A 16,055-nucleotide genomic window follows, 5' to 3' on the forward strand; every position below is an offset into this window, starting at 1 on the left:
ACTGAGTGAGCCAGCAGGCGTAATTGTGGGACTACTACTAACACCAGACTTTTGGGGTCTGAGACCAAAGCAAGCAATACTCTTAAATGTTTGTAAAGAACAATTAGCTACAGGATAATGTCTGCATTCAATGTATGTGTGCAACAATGCAGGGTAAATTCGGAAAACCTATATCTATTAAATATGTTTTAATTACAACCTTAACTGCTGCTCTACTTTTACCACGTTGGAAGCACTGAAAGGAAGTTTGCACTAAAACACCTTTAAGATCACATCCCCGTAATCCCATTATGCTAATTCAACAAAATTTAAAATAGTCAAACATTTCTAAATCACTTGAAGAGTGTCTGTCCATGGTGTTATGCTTTAATGATCTGTGCTCCGATGAAACCTTCATTTTACATACAATCCCCATTGTAACTCTTGGGATCCTGCATAATTCCGCTGCAATCCTTGAGCTCTGAGAACGATTCTGTGGAACTAACTAGCTAGGAGGAGCTAGATAGGGTTAACCCAATGTAGCATTCACAGGAGTCCCAGAAGGCTCCAGATAGTGCAAAACAAGGCGACTAGATTAGGCCTACACCAAAAGAGGTGTGCATGGAGAATAGTAGCTGCTAGCTGCCTGTGGCAGACATCTTGGAATCCAAGGTTGTACTTTGCACAGAGCATTCTTCAACAAGCAGTCGGGTTGTCTACATGGTACACTTTTATTATACTAAGAGTTATAGGTTGGAAGTCACTTCATCGCAACCACTACAATACATCGCAGGTAAGATTTTAAATAATTACTTTGGGAGTCACCACATCACAGGTAAGCACAAGTAGGTATTAAAATTATAGTTATATGGCAAAATATTGTGAAGAGCAATAGCGACTGACATGAATATCGTGACACGCATATAGTTTACCAAAATATTATGTTTTTATAAATTGTTTTCAAACAAGCTTTTTTGATTTTCAATTATGTATTATCATCAAGATACAGAAATTTCACACTGTTACAGAATTAAGGACATAAATCGATCACTAAAGCCATCAGACAAGGTAACAAATGCTTCGGGTGTTTTTTATGTTTTTATACCTATAATCTAAATGATGAAAATATGTCAAAAATATCGTGAAAGAGAATATCGCCCAGAATAAGGTCGGATTTCTTTTTTTAATAAATATCATCTTTAAAGTATTTATTTAAAATAGTAAATTAGGTATAAATAATCTACTGTAAAATAAATACTTTCATTCAGTTATTTAATTGTTTACATATTTATTTATTTATTTAATGGTTTTATAAAGCATAAAACAGTTATTTAATTGTTTACATATATATACACACATATATATATATCACAGCATTTTCCATTCTCTCGAACAGACGTACCTGACTCTCAGAAGGTTGCTGTGCACGCAATTTTATTCAGCAGCAGGAAAACAACGCGTTTCGCTTTGCAGCTTGATTACGTTTACAAATTGTTGCCAAACAAATTGTCCTTTTACTCTGTTTTCTCAGTAACAAAAAGAGACAACGGACAATAAATAAACAATTAAAAAATATATTCATAACCTAATTTATGAACGTACAAAAATAGGTTTATTCGATCCTTTAAATTAATTATACCCATAACATACACATATATGCATATATATTTAAAAAATGCTAACAATATTTTAACAATTTAAAAAATGGTATCAGTAGTATTAACATTAACAAGACATAAATTAAAAAAACGATATTCATAAAATAAAGTAATAAATATGCAAATATTTTCAAATAAAAATAAATTTTTGTAAATTCAATATAAACATTAAAAAATATATATATATATATATATATAAACAAATACATTTAAACAACAATACAAAAAATAGTTAATATAAATCCATTCATACAACATTAGGAAAAGTGTTGGCCTTTGTATGGCATAGATTTGCTTTCCTACTCAAATTTAAGCAACTAGAGGGAAATCTCTGGACTTCGGAGGGGTTAGATTTACTATTCCCACTCCAATCATAACCGCAGTATGAAAAGCATTGGAATTCAGACAGATTAGATTTACTATTCCCACTCCAGGTCAACCCCGTGCTGTGAAACAAAGGTTAAAGTGATGTAATAGTTTGGTGAAAATGTCAGTGCTAACATTTTACATTCTCCACTTATAGTTAACTGAACTCAAACCCCTTACCATGCAATATTTCACATATTACATCACTCATGGCACATTCTATGATATCATTGATAACATCATTGGGACATCTGTAATGAAGTCATTGATGACAACACTATGTTTTATAGCCCTAGTTGGTACTAAGCTCTTATGCACGTGGATGGGCAGGCTGATATGGCTCGCTACCGTGCAGGTGTTAGGATTTGCGCCAAGCATGAGTTACCCGGTGATTTTTAAATGAAGAAATAACTGGAGATGTGTAGGGTTGCTGCCTGGCCAATATTTTATCGGCCCCACAAGTAATTATAAGCCAATGATAATGAAATACATATTGTTCAGAGAGTTTGCATCTTGATTTACAAGTGATTTGCCCGGGATCACACAATGTTAAGTGTTAAGGCTGGATTCCAAGTTCAGGTTCAAAGTCCGCAGCATTCGAGTAGACCACATTTTCTAGTTATTCAAGGCTTATAAGTTTGTATAAGTAGCAGAAGCCAAATATTTTTTGAAAGCTTTTGCTTGCCCCTGGTTATCAGTAATGGCTTCACTGGGTTGCCACAGTCGCTCTGGACCATGAATATCTGGAGAGTAGCACCGAGTGAGACTAGAAATGGAAGGTGACTGAATAAGATGAGGGTGAAGGGGCATGGAAGAGCATGTTTTACTATGAAAGAGTTGGGGTTAGTTCAGTGTGCCTTGTGATGTAGAGAATTTACCCCAACATGCATCAACCTATTTAGGAAGTGCAAATGGTGCGAATCGGTAAAATCGGCCGTTTGTGCTTCCTAAATACGTTTTTGGGATGCATGAAACATTTTTTCAATAATCGTTTTTTTTTTGCATTTCCTAAAAATGAGAATGCATTTAAGGAATCGCATTTGTGCGATTTCCTTAAATGGCAATGCATCATTTTTTTAAAAATGCGAATTTTGAAATAGGAAGTGCAAATTAACACGAGGATGACCCTTTGCGAAATTGTTTCAAAAAGCACAAAAATGCATTTTGAAAAGTGTCATGTTACAGACACACATGTCCTTAGGACATGTGTGTGCATGTGTGTGTGAAACATGCACTTTAAAATACATTTCAGGGTGGGGGGGGGTCCTTTGGACCCCCCTCTGCACCCTTGCAATGCATCAACAAATTGCGATTTCCTAAAAAAAGAAATGCAAAACTGCATTGATTCCTATGGGCCTCTAGGCCCATAGGAATCAATGTAATGCCATTCCTTAATTGCGATTCGCAATTAAGGAATCGCAAATTCCGAAATTTAAGAAATCCTAAAAGAATTTAGGATTTCTTGATGCATAGGATTTTGCAATTCCTAAATAGCGATTCCTTAATTTTCGCTATTTAGGAAATGCAAAATCCTAGATTGATGCATGTGGCCTTTAGACTTTAGTTCTAAACTTAGCTTTCAGGTGCGGGTAAGACTGATTTTGGGCCAGTCCGCCCTAGGGAACCTGCGTGCCAGTTAGTGCTGCAGCAAGGAGCATTTTTGACTGTAGTACAGAGTCAGAGCGGGAAATCCTGACACACGGAATACTAATGGGGCTTCACCTGAATGCCACCTATAGTGAATGGGGAATAACTGCTATTACTAGAATGAGGAGGGAGCGAGACTCAGTAAACCAAATGAAGAAACATTAGAGCCCTGACGTCAGTGGACCGTGTAAGTTAATTTAGAATGTTGAATGCCATAATTCCCTTTGTGTTAAAAGCAGTAAAATAAATACTTATTTTTTCATAAAAGTAGGTATTTGAATGGACAACTATTTATTGCTGTTGCACGTATTTTGAGTTATTAACCCATGTTCACTCCCTCTCCCCCAAGAAAAGCCTTGGACTGCTCGACCTATGCTATTACTGAGAGACTTTTAGAGCGTGCAATTTTGGGTGCAACATGTCCTCATATTACACTCCATTCAAGACAACTTCCAATCTGATAAGAGGCAATTACAATTGCAAAACTGAATATGCTGTATATGTCCTGGCGTGCACGTGTGGACTACGCTACGTTGGTAGCACGAAACTACAGGTGCACGTCAGGATATTGCAGCATATCAGGGCCATCCTGCACAGCGACGCAACATATCCTGTTGCCAGACATTTTAAGAAAGTGCATGCCAATAACATCAATTGCCTTTCTTACTATGTAATAGACGCTGTTAGCAGAAAGAGGAGAGGGGGCAATAGAGAACGCCAACTCCGGCAACTAGAGACCAAATACATCTTGGACCTAGATTGCAAATGGCCCAACGGGTTGAATACAACGGAAGACATGCGCAGCTTTCTGTGGTACAAGCCGGGCAGGGCATGGGCTTAACCCGTTGGTTCAACATTTCAGTTTTGTAAATACATGAATTTGTCCTTGTAAATAATATTGTGTATAAATTTTATATACGTAATTTTCCCTCACTTACAATTTCTCAAAACACAACAATGAAATTTGAATAATTGTTTTTACATGTCCAAATGTTCTTGGGATTTTAAGATACTGTTTATACCTGTATTATCCAGGAATCAATTTTTGGTCTTGTGGTATACAGTAAATCGGACCCAAATCATACATTTGACTAATTTGAGAAATTTACACCATTTGCACTTGCACTTTACGACTTCTCATGGGATGCACTTCTTAGCACTTTTCTAAAACCCCTCCATTACTATAGACTATGTAATGTGTGAAAACTAAAAGAACTGTTTTGAGTTATACTAACATCTTATAACAAATTATCCAACATAGGGGCATTTAATAAAACGGATTTAACCGGTTATTTATTTCCCATGATTACTGTTGTAAATATGGCCATTAGAAAGGGATTCAGCCTTTCACAAAAAGCAATTTTAAATTAATATGAACTGTATTTATTATTTTATAAATTCAGTGGCACATTGATATGGTATTAATGCAAAGTTATATATTTATAACAATAGAAGTATGTTATATTTTTTCTGTCAAAGGCCAATAGAAATATGCCTATTTAAACAGCGATTTGGATAATATACTAGAAAACTATACCAACAGGATTTTTTCTATGTTTTCTCACGTGATCTATGATGCAAACAGTGGGAGGGGCACTCTTGCACTTTAAATTTGAATGATGGTGTATTCAATCTGTGACACGTGATCAAGGGCTTACGGGCTTGAAACGCGTTGTGTTTGGGTCACTGAATAAAATACTGCCCACTTGAAAACCTCGGAGGTCTGTGTCTCTTTCCTCGCCTGACTGCCATTGGGAGAATTCAGGAAGTGGTTTGAGAGTATATATATATATATATATATATATATATATATATATATATATATATATATATATATATATATAGATATATATATATATCTATATATATATATATCTATATATATATATATATAGATATATATATCTATCTATATATATATATAGATATATATCTATATATCTATATATATATAGATATATAGATATATATATATATATATACTTGAAAATCAATCCACAAAGTCAATGCTGCTGCATTGACCATAATTAAACTATTTGTTAGCCTGGAGTAGTACATGGAAAGGGAACACTTCTGTTAGTAGATAATCTTACCCCACACTTCTGCAAATCTCTTCATGTTTCTGGCATACTTTGAAAAGGTCCAAGTCTCTGAACCTGCCCAGCCCTGCAGGTAGTGTATAGTGATGAAAACCTTACTATACTACTCTGCTCCCCCATTTGTCGGGAGCCCACAGAAACCTTGTGTTTGGATGTGTGTTGACCCTGAAATCCTGGCAGTGCAAGCCTGAGTTCAGCATGTGCAGGACCAGATGTTACAAAATGTGAGGGAAATACTCAGCAGTATATGGTTTGGAAACCAGAGAAGAGGGACCAGTAGGCAGGGTGCCATCACCCCACGCATTTGTGGTTAAATCTTTTGCGAAACTGCTTCCCATCAGTCAATTGCGTGCCTCAATGAAGAAAAGTCTTGTGCAACTGTGAACTATGCTCCCCTTTTGTCACAATCTGTTTCCTCTACAGTACATTTCTTAGAGGGAACTCTAGTCCCAAGTTTCAATTCTCCAAAAGCAGCATTATGCTCACCAAGCAAGCAAAGTGAAATTTTGTTATTGTGATACTTATGTGGAAAAGGTAAAATCATACACACATACATGGTCGAAAATCCAAAACAGAAGATATGTGAATTCTGTACGACATGAATATACCAAGGGCATCAAAGGTAACCAGGAATCTATTCATCCATACCGAATGTTTGAATAAAGAGCAATTGATGATGTACCAAGGGTCTAAATTCAAACCTAGCACATGACAGGAGCTACTCCTGATATGTGTATAGGGGCACATGACCTCATATTTTACGCAGTGCAGGGCAGCAAGCAAATGTTCTGCTTTGAGTGAAAGGAAGACAGCAATATTAACTAAGATTTCTGCTGCCTCCTAGCGCTGGTGCACTGTGTGCTGCTTAGCACCAAGGCTGGTACCCTTGCACCATGGGGCAGAGGAGCCGGCATTCAGGCAGGACTGTTTTTCTGCAGGAAGGCAAACCTTCCTGCAGAAAAAAAATTCTTTTTTTTTGTTGTTTTTTTTTTGTGGAAAACCTTTATTTAAAAATCAAGGCACACAGCTATTCAGCCTTACATCCCGGAGGCTAGGCAGCATTATAGGAGAACGGATATATGGTGTACACAGTACAGGTTGAAAAATCGTACCAGGTTTAATTTTATAATACGGTAACAATAAACCTATAAGGTAACAAACTAAAGAAACACTAAGAAAGGGTAAATAAGCAAGGAAAAGTACGAAAGCGACAATACCCAGTTCCAGGGGGTAGGCAGGGCCGTGCGCCCACAAAATGCAACTAAACTGTGTAAATTAAACGACAACAGGGGGAAAGGAGTCAGGATGTCATTGGAATAACAAGTAGGTTGGAAGTGAGGGCTAGGGGGAAAGTCGAACTTCCAGTGGGTCAGCGTAGGGAGGTAGGCAGATATCGCCCCTATATTCATTCCAGGCCCCCCAAACCGTTCTCCACCTCCTAGGCTTACCCCTGGCCACATGCACCGTCTTCTCGCGGACCATGCACCAATCCATATTGGTCTTCCACAGAGGGGGCGACGGGGCCCCCCACTTCTGGGCGATGTCCCGCTTCGCCACCATATTCCCCAGGGTGACCCATTGGGTTTGAGCATTATTGTAATCCATGGGGCCCCACACATTCAACAGGCAACGCCGGGCCTCTGCCGGCAAGTCCACACCAGTCACCTCATGCATCACCGCATGAACTCGCCTCCAGTAAGAGGCTATAGCATGGCACTCCCAGATGATGTGCATGAATGTGGCCAGTTCTCCACATCCGCGCCTACAAAGACCATCCACTGAGAGTCCCATATGAATCAGTCTGGGGCCAGTCACATAGACTCTATGGAGAATTTTCAGTTGGACCAGACGTAATCTAGCTGGAATTGCCACTTCCTTAGGAGGAGACACCGCACACTGCCAATCCTCATCGTCCAATTCGACACCATCACGCACCCACTGGTCCCTCACACCCAACAGGAGGTCCGCGCGAACATTGATCAATTTTTTGTAGATCAATGAAATGGCACTGTCCGGCATGTGGCAATCCAGTACCCTGTCTTCCAGCGGGGACGATTCAGGGACCTTCTCACCCACCGGCAGCACCGCCATAAGAGCGTGTCGCAATTGGGCATATCTAAAGTATTCTGTCGCTCCCAGTTGAAACTCCGTTTGTAAAGCGGCAAAAGACTTTATCTCGCCCCTGGCCATCATATCATCCACTTTAGAAATGCCAATAAGGTCCCACCGATCAAACCCCTTTGCGTGCCACAATTTGCCCAGCAAATCAGAGTCATAAAGCGGAGTAGCCAATGTAAGCCTACCCTGCCACCCCTGCGCCTTCGTGATGGCCCTCCAAATATGTACAGCTGTCTTAGTGGGACCTGTCATTCCTCCATCCAGAGATCTCGAATATAGCGCTCTGTAGTACTTCCCATCGTCGAGGAGCCACCGATCCATGGCGTACCCTGGACTATCAGCCGGTCCTTAGAAACCGTGGTTAAGGGCGGCCAACTGGGAGGCCCAGTAGTACCGCCGGATATCCTGCAAAGCGATGCCGCCGTCGTACCAAGGGAGCGTCAACTTGGTGATAGCAATCCGCGGCCTCCCCTCCCAAAGGAGGGTCCGCTGCAAACCTTCAACCTCCCTAAAATACCCGGAGGGGACAGGGTCCTGTGTGTTCTGGAGCGCGTACAAGAACCTGGGCAGGGACATCATCTTAAACAATGCTGCACGTCCGAGCAGGGACAGCGGCAACTTGCGCCACCCCTCCACATCGCGCCGAAGGCGTGCAAGAGGGGGAAGTAAATTATTGGAGTATCGCGTCCGGGCATCGGTTGAAATATAAATGCCCAGGTATTTGAACCCCTGCCTCGCGATCTGTATAGCGCAGCCCCTGGGAAGACGCGGAGTCTCCCCGTTCAGTACATAAAGGTGAGATTTAGACCAGTTAATAACCAGGCCCGAATATCTACCGAAAGTATACAACACATCACAGGCCACAATCAAGGATTTACAAGGGGAGGTAAGGTAGAGCAGAATGTCATCCGCGTATAACGACACGCGGTCCTCAAAGCCGGGTGACCCCTTCATCCAACAAATGTCTGGGTGGGTCCGTAACCAAGCGGCAAGAGGCTCAAGCGCCAATGCAAAAAGCAGCGGCGACAAAGGACATCCCTGTCTGGTGCCTTTTCGCAGAGCAAAAGAAGCTGACACTCGCCCGTTGACCGTGACGTTGGCCAACGGGTTAGCATATAGAAGTCTGACCCATCTGATAAATTCAGGGCCAAACCCAAACTTCATCAGCACTGCCCACAGGTAATTCCACTCAAGGGAATCAAATGCCATCGTCGCATCCAAAGATGGTTTGACGGACGGCTCCCGGAGCGTGTTGGCCCTTGCCATGACCGCATGGAGTCTCCTGAGGTTGAGGGCAGTGTTGCGATGAGGTATAAAGCCCGATTGGTCCGGGTGAACCAGGTCGGTGATCGCACCCACCAGCCGGTTGGCCAATAACTCAGCCAGGATTTTAGGCTCGGCATTCAACAAGGAGATCGGGCGATATGACCGGCAAAGGTCTCTAGGCTTCCCATCTTTGTGAATGACCACAATAGTGGCCAGTCGCTGGTCCGGAGGGAGCTCACCCGCCTCGCGCGCCTCCAGGAACATGTTCCGCAAAGGCAAAGCAATGGCATCAGCCTTTATTTTGTAAAGCTCTACCGGGAGTCCGTTGGGGCCGGGAGCTTTGCCAGACCTTGGGAGCATATCGCAAGCGCCACCTCGTCCGCTGTAATACCTCTTTCCATGTCATCGCGTTCAGTATCCGACAAACAAGGAAGTTCAATCCCTTCAAGGAGAGAGGTAGAGTCCGCCTCGGTCATATCAGAGGTCGATGTGTATACAGACTCAAAGTAGTCGGCAAAGACCGTAACTATAGCGCTGGGGTCGGTGACAACCAGTCCGTCATCACCCAGCACCTCGGGAACCACTCGGGAAGCCATCTCCTTCTTGTCAAGCCACGCAATAAGCTTGCCTGCCTTATCCCCTACATCATAGATCCTCCCCTGCTGTTCTCTGCCTATCACCTTGGCAGAGTCAGTAGCAGTGGCTCGGTACTCCGCCTGCTTGAGCGAGAGAGCATGTAACAGGGCAGGCGTCGGAGCAGTCTCCAACTGAGAATCAAGATCCTCTATCTCTGATTCCTGCCGCACCACATCCTCATCTCTGCGTCTGCGCGCCTCGGCTATTAAGGAGAAGGCTTCTCCTCTCAGAACAGTTTTGAAGGCCTCCCATAGGGACGAGGCCGACGTCACAGAGCCCGTATTTTCGGAAAAATAAAGGTCAATGGCTTTAGCCAGGAGGTCGCGAGTCTTAGGGTTACGGAAGTACCACGGATTGACCGGCGCTACTCTAGAGGCCACTACGATGTCAAAATCAAAGGACACCCAGACCGGGGAGTGGTCCGATATGCCTCTGGCCATCAAGCGGGCCTCAGAGACTGCTGACGCATGGGCAGCCAAAGCCAAAAACGTAGTCAATCCTGGAGAGGCTGCCGTGTGCCCCCGAGTGGAAGGAGTATTGCCGCTGAGCGGGATGGAGGAGTCTCCAGCAATCGATAAGCCCCATGGTGTTCAAAAAATCGGGAAGCCAGGACTGCGCACTGCGAAGATCTCTGGATGGAAAACGGTCTAAGGTCCCAGACCCAACTGCATTGAAGTCCCCACCAACTATAAGCAAGCCCTCCGGCAGGCCCAAAATGGCGCCCCCAAGATCTTGAAAAGTCGTCGTTTGTAAGCCAGGGGGGACATAAACAGATACCAAAACCAGGGTACGTCCCTCCCACCTGCCCGTGACGGCGACGTAGCGTCCCCTCTCGTCAATCACACTAGTCTCCACCTCAAACGGGAGAGACATGCGCACCATGATCTCCGCCCCTCGGAGAACCCCGAGTGTGCCACCATTTTAAAGCCTTTTCTGTTGAGTGCGTGGCATGTATTGCCAATGAGATTTCTTGCAACAAAATGACATCGGGCATGCATCTTTTAAACATTTGCAACACGACCCCACGCTTAATGCGATCACCCAGCTCATTAACATTCCAACTCAGAACATTAGAAAAACAATTCTTAACTGTGCTTTTCTCTTTCTACGTATGCTGCAAAATACATTACATGTGGTAAGAGGAAATAAACAGGAGAAATAAAGATATTTCTCCTCATTACGCCTAACTGAGAAAGGTGTAGCACTTTGACATATTTCCAAGTTTACAAGTCTATGAAATTCTGGGAATGCTCCAAAATTGTTGGGTGGATGCTTGGGAACACCCACTCTCCACCTATGGAATACCTTCCAAACGCAAAACCGCCCTATGCGCTTCCTTGCATTACTTTGTATTCACTAAACCAGACAAAGGCACACAAAGTGGCTTTCCATGACTTTGTAAATAACTAAAGATATTTTGTGTCGGAGCTGTGTCACAAAAGTGACACACATCTGATGCAAAATCTTAATTAATATGCCCAATAATGTGCAGTTGATGATTGTCCCAAGGGCCTAGACGTTACCTTACATATGGCGGTAACATCATATCATATCTTATATGGGGATAAGGATACTTCTGTTTTTAACTTTTCACGATGTATGTCTCTATGATTTCACCTTTTGCACATGCCTGATATTTGTATAATATGCAATCGATGATTGTATTTGAGACAAAAATGTGCATATTTTCAGAAGTTATATGCTGATGTATGAAGAAAAATGGTTGCAATTTCAATATATATATATATATATTTAAAGCTTATATTGGGGAGACTTATTACTAATATTATTAACTTGATGCCAGAAGCGTTGCAGGTATGGTTGTTACATGCATTACTTATGTAGAAGAATTCCTCATTGACAAAGTCCTTTTAGGTCTCGGCTAGGCAGCGTATGCACTGTCTCTTCAAAACATGTTGTTAACAATCTGTGAGATTCAGCCCACCCGTAGGCTTACCATTTGTTCCCAGCAACATCGCCGTTATATCCCTCATTCCTGTTGGTCCTTGGCATTCTTCTTGTGTTTGGCCCTCCCCTAGAGCATGGATGGAGTACTTGTGTCCATCCACAGCTCCTGTTTTACGAGCTACTTTTTTATTTGTCTTTGAGCACTCCACATGTACAGAACTTGATAAAGGCCTCTGATGAGATCAGGGCGATCATGGATCAGGGAGGGGCGGCTGTCCTCATCCTTTTGGATTTGTCAGCGGCCTTTGACACGGTCGACCATGTCACTCTAGTCGACCGTGTCACAGCCCTGGGGATAAACGGTCTGGCCAGGGATCTCATCTCATCTTTCCTGGCAAACCGTACCCAGACAGTGAGGCTGGGAGACTTCTACTCTCCTATCTCTGCACTCCCTTGTGGAGTCCCACAAGGCTCCTCGCTAAGTCCTATGCTATTCAACATCTATGTAGCGGACTTACCGAGGGTAATAAAGGCCCATGGGGTACGGCTTATATCCTACGCAGATGATACCCAGCTGGTTCTGGGTATCCACAGGGATGGCCTCATTGTGGCAGCCAACTTCCAGAGAGCTATGCTTGAGGTCAGTACCTGGATGGCCTCGAATTGTCTTAGGCTCAACTCGGACAAGACCGAGATTATGACCTTCGGAAAACTCTCCCCTGAATGGTCCCCTAGCTGGTGGCCGGAAAAGCTCGGCCATCCACCTGTCCCAGTGGAAAAAGCCAGAAATCTGGGAGTGATTTTTGACAGCAAGCTGGCTTTTGACCTCCACACTAATAAGGTTGTCTCGTCATCATTCTTTATTTTGAAAAAGATTAAGAAACTACTACCTTATCTCCCTCCCTCAGCTGGGAAGACTCTGGTCTCCACCTTAGTCTTCTCTAAAATAGATTATGGGAACGCTCTCTTTCTTCATACCCAGAAGCGTGTCATAACTAAGCTGCAATCCATCCAGAATGCGGCTGCCAGGATCCTTCTAAACATTCCTCGCCGCAAATCCACCACTCTTGGCATTCGTCAGCTCCACTGGCTGAGAGTTGAGAGCCGCATTAAATTTAAAGTCCTCTGCATTGCATATAAGGCAGTACATGGCATAGGACCCATGTTCCTGACCAAAGCTTTTCAGTTGTATACTCCCAGAAGACAATTAAGATCGGCCAACACCAGTCTCCTCCCTGTGCCACGCACAAGAACGGCCACCTGGGGAGACAGGCGCTTCCTTGTGGCCACTCCAAAACTTTGGAATCTTTTGCCACTGGCCATCAAAATTGCCCCGAACCTGATGAGCTTCCGCAGGCTCTTAAAAACATGGCTGTTTAACCAGTAAGAGGATGGCTGACTCCAGTAGTTCCACAGCGCCGAGACACCCCAGGGTATTTGTTGCGCTATAAAAATTACGTAAATAAATAAATAAACATGAGTGCATCTGTTTTCACTCGCTCCTTCTCATCCCACCCACCCCCATCCCGGCTTCTTCCTTCTCTCCAGAGCTCGTACTGTAATGTGTCCCTCTCTTTATTCCCCTCCTCACCAACAGCCCGTGCTTGCATTTCTTTATTCCCCCATCTGCCATTTCTGGACAGGAAACCGAAGACAACGTTAATTTCTGGATGGAATGCTGAACAATATCAAACAATCACCCCCACTACAAAGATCTGGGCCTAAATCCATACACCATGCCTTTCCAGTTTAAACCCAGCTTCATATAAATCAGTCTTGACCCTGCTCCCCATGGGAACAGTCCAGCCTGACCTGCCAGGCCAGGTCCTCCCTGGATCAGAAACGAGCATCCTGGGACCAGTTTTGGGGTATCACCCCTCATCAGCAAGTCTAGCTTGACTCTAGTAGCATGGTGAGCATGCGACCCACTTATGGGTATACCCCTCCCACTCGGTGTAACAAATGCATAAAGGGGTGATACCCTGAAACTGGCCCCAGGATACTTCTTTCCGGTCCAGGGAGGACTTGACTTAGCAGTTTGGGCTGGGCTGTTCCCACAAGGAACAGGGTCAAGACTTATTTGCATATGGCTGGGTCCAAACTGGGGTGGCGTGGTGAGCAAAAAAATGATCGATTAAACCCAGATATTTGTGACTGGGTAAGAAAGTATGCATTCTTCAGCATTCCGCCCATCATTTGTTCTTTTTGCTTTGTTACCCTAAGTGGGACGGGTATGCCCAGGTGTGGTCCCATGCAAACTATGCCACTGGATTCAAACTAGCCTGGCTGATGAGTGGGGGATACACTGAAACCGGTCCCAGGATGCTTGTCCCGGTCCAGGGAGGAGCTGACTTGGCAGTTTGGGCTGGGCTGTTCCCATGAGGAGCAGGGTCAAGACTGATTTAAATATGGCTGGGTCTAAACTGGAATGGCATGGTGTACAAAAAAAAGATAGATTAAACCCAGATCTTTGTAACTGGGTGTGAATGTTTGCTTTGTACAGAATTCCGTCCATCATTTTTTCTTTTTGCCGTAATTTATAGGGCATCACTGTGCTGTGTAGTTCCTATAAATCTATATAGGATCTGCAAGTTTAGACAACATAACCTCTGGGATTGGTGCCCAGACTGATTCCAGACACCCCTTCTGGGTATGTTCCGCTGCACACCAGCTAGCTCGCAGAACCACTGTAAACTCCTCTTACCAAGGAGAGAATAGTTCAATGTCTTGCGTCAGTGTGTCAGCATGGAAGTCTTTCTCCTCTGCCTGTTCCAGCAAAGATATGGTGTTTACATACCGAAAAGGTACCCTCAGGGGTGCTACCTTGCTGTGTCATGTTGGCCGAGGATGACCCATATACATAGTTATTATGCATAAGATGGTAATCCTGCTGTGATTCTGAGAATCCTCATCCATAATAAATTAGGCTAGTTTTCTGGGAAAACCACACGACAATTATGCAGCACCTTAACTAGGTAAAAAGCCAATACCAAAAACCGTTACGTAGTACATTGGCAGGGAAAATGTAGGTGCGAGGTTAGGCGACTACCCAGGCGTATATTGGGGTACATTACCAAACATAACAACTGCAGCCAAGCTGCTGCTGCCATGGTCTAGCAGGAGGAATATAATAACTTTATTTCTGTCCCTCAAGCTGAAGCACATAAAAAAAATATGCTTCAGAAGGAGAGCAAAAGAAACTACATGCTTGCTGAGTAAATACAGAGGACTCAGTGAGCCGCCTTTAATCACCATGCCCCCTTCCTCCAGCAGAGCCCCTTGAAACTACAGAGCGGTGATCAATCCACCTGCCTGAATGAGGAGTAATTGCAAGACTCAAGCACTCTTTCCAGGGCGGCGGAAACATCTGCTGGATGCCATTTGCACTGTTTTAGCCAATTTCAGGGGGGGCGAGAGGACAGATAAGAGAAACATCGTCTCACCTCCCATGAAGGCTACCCCCTCAGCACTGCAGTAGATATGCTGCACGTTGCAATCGAAGCCCCACAGAGATCACTGCACAAGCTGGCCCATGGAGACCATGACCATTCAACACAACACCACACAATTAAGTGTCACAATTCCACAGCACCCAAATCCACACCACATAATTGTGCCACATTCAACACATTTAAACATTTCACAATTGCATGGCGCAAAATTCAACCACACACCAATCCACTCTAAATCATTTCACTCCATGCTACATAATTACAATCCAACAAATTCAACTCCACATATTTCCACTTTGCTCCATGCCACATAATTCCACTTCACATAATACCACTCATGCAACATAATTCCACTCAAAACCACATAATTCCACTCCATACAATAAAATTAAACTCGAGATAATTCCACTACATGTACTTACACTCCAACCTACACTTCATACCACATATTTACGCTCCACTTATGTCCATTTAACTCAAAAACATAACTTTCCACAAAATTCAACTCCACAACATGCCACATGATTTCACTCCACACCATGTCACATAATTCCACTCCACACCTGCCACATAATTCCATGCAACAGCACAGAATTCCACACAATTCAACTCCACACATTTCCACACTACACAACATAAGTATACTCCAAATAGCCCTCAGCACCACATAATTCAAATCCACATAATTACACACTACTCCATACCACATAAATACACTCCACATGAATATACTCTATGCCACATAGCAACACTCCACATAATTCCACTCAATATATTTTCACACAAGCCACAGATTTCCACGCCATAAAATTCACCTCCTCACAATACCATTCCATACCACATAATTCCACACAAAACCCCATAATTCCACTCCACAACTCATAATTCTATTATAAACCACATACATCCAATAAACAATGTAGAAT

The sequence above is a fragment of the Lissotriton vulgaris genome, chromosome 3_1 (genome assembly GCF_964263255.1).
Source record: "Lissotriton vulgaris chromosome 3_1, aLisVul1.2, whole genome shotgun sequence".
Taxonomy (NCBI): domain Eukaryota; kingdom Metazoa; phylum Chordata; class Amphibia; order Caudata; family Salamandridae; genus Lissotriton; species Lissotriton vulgaris.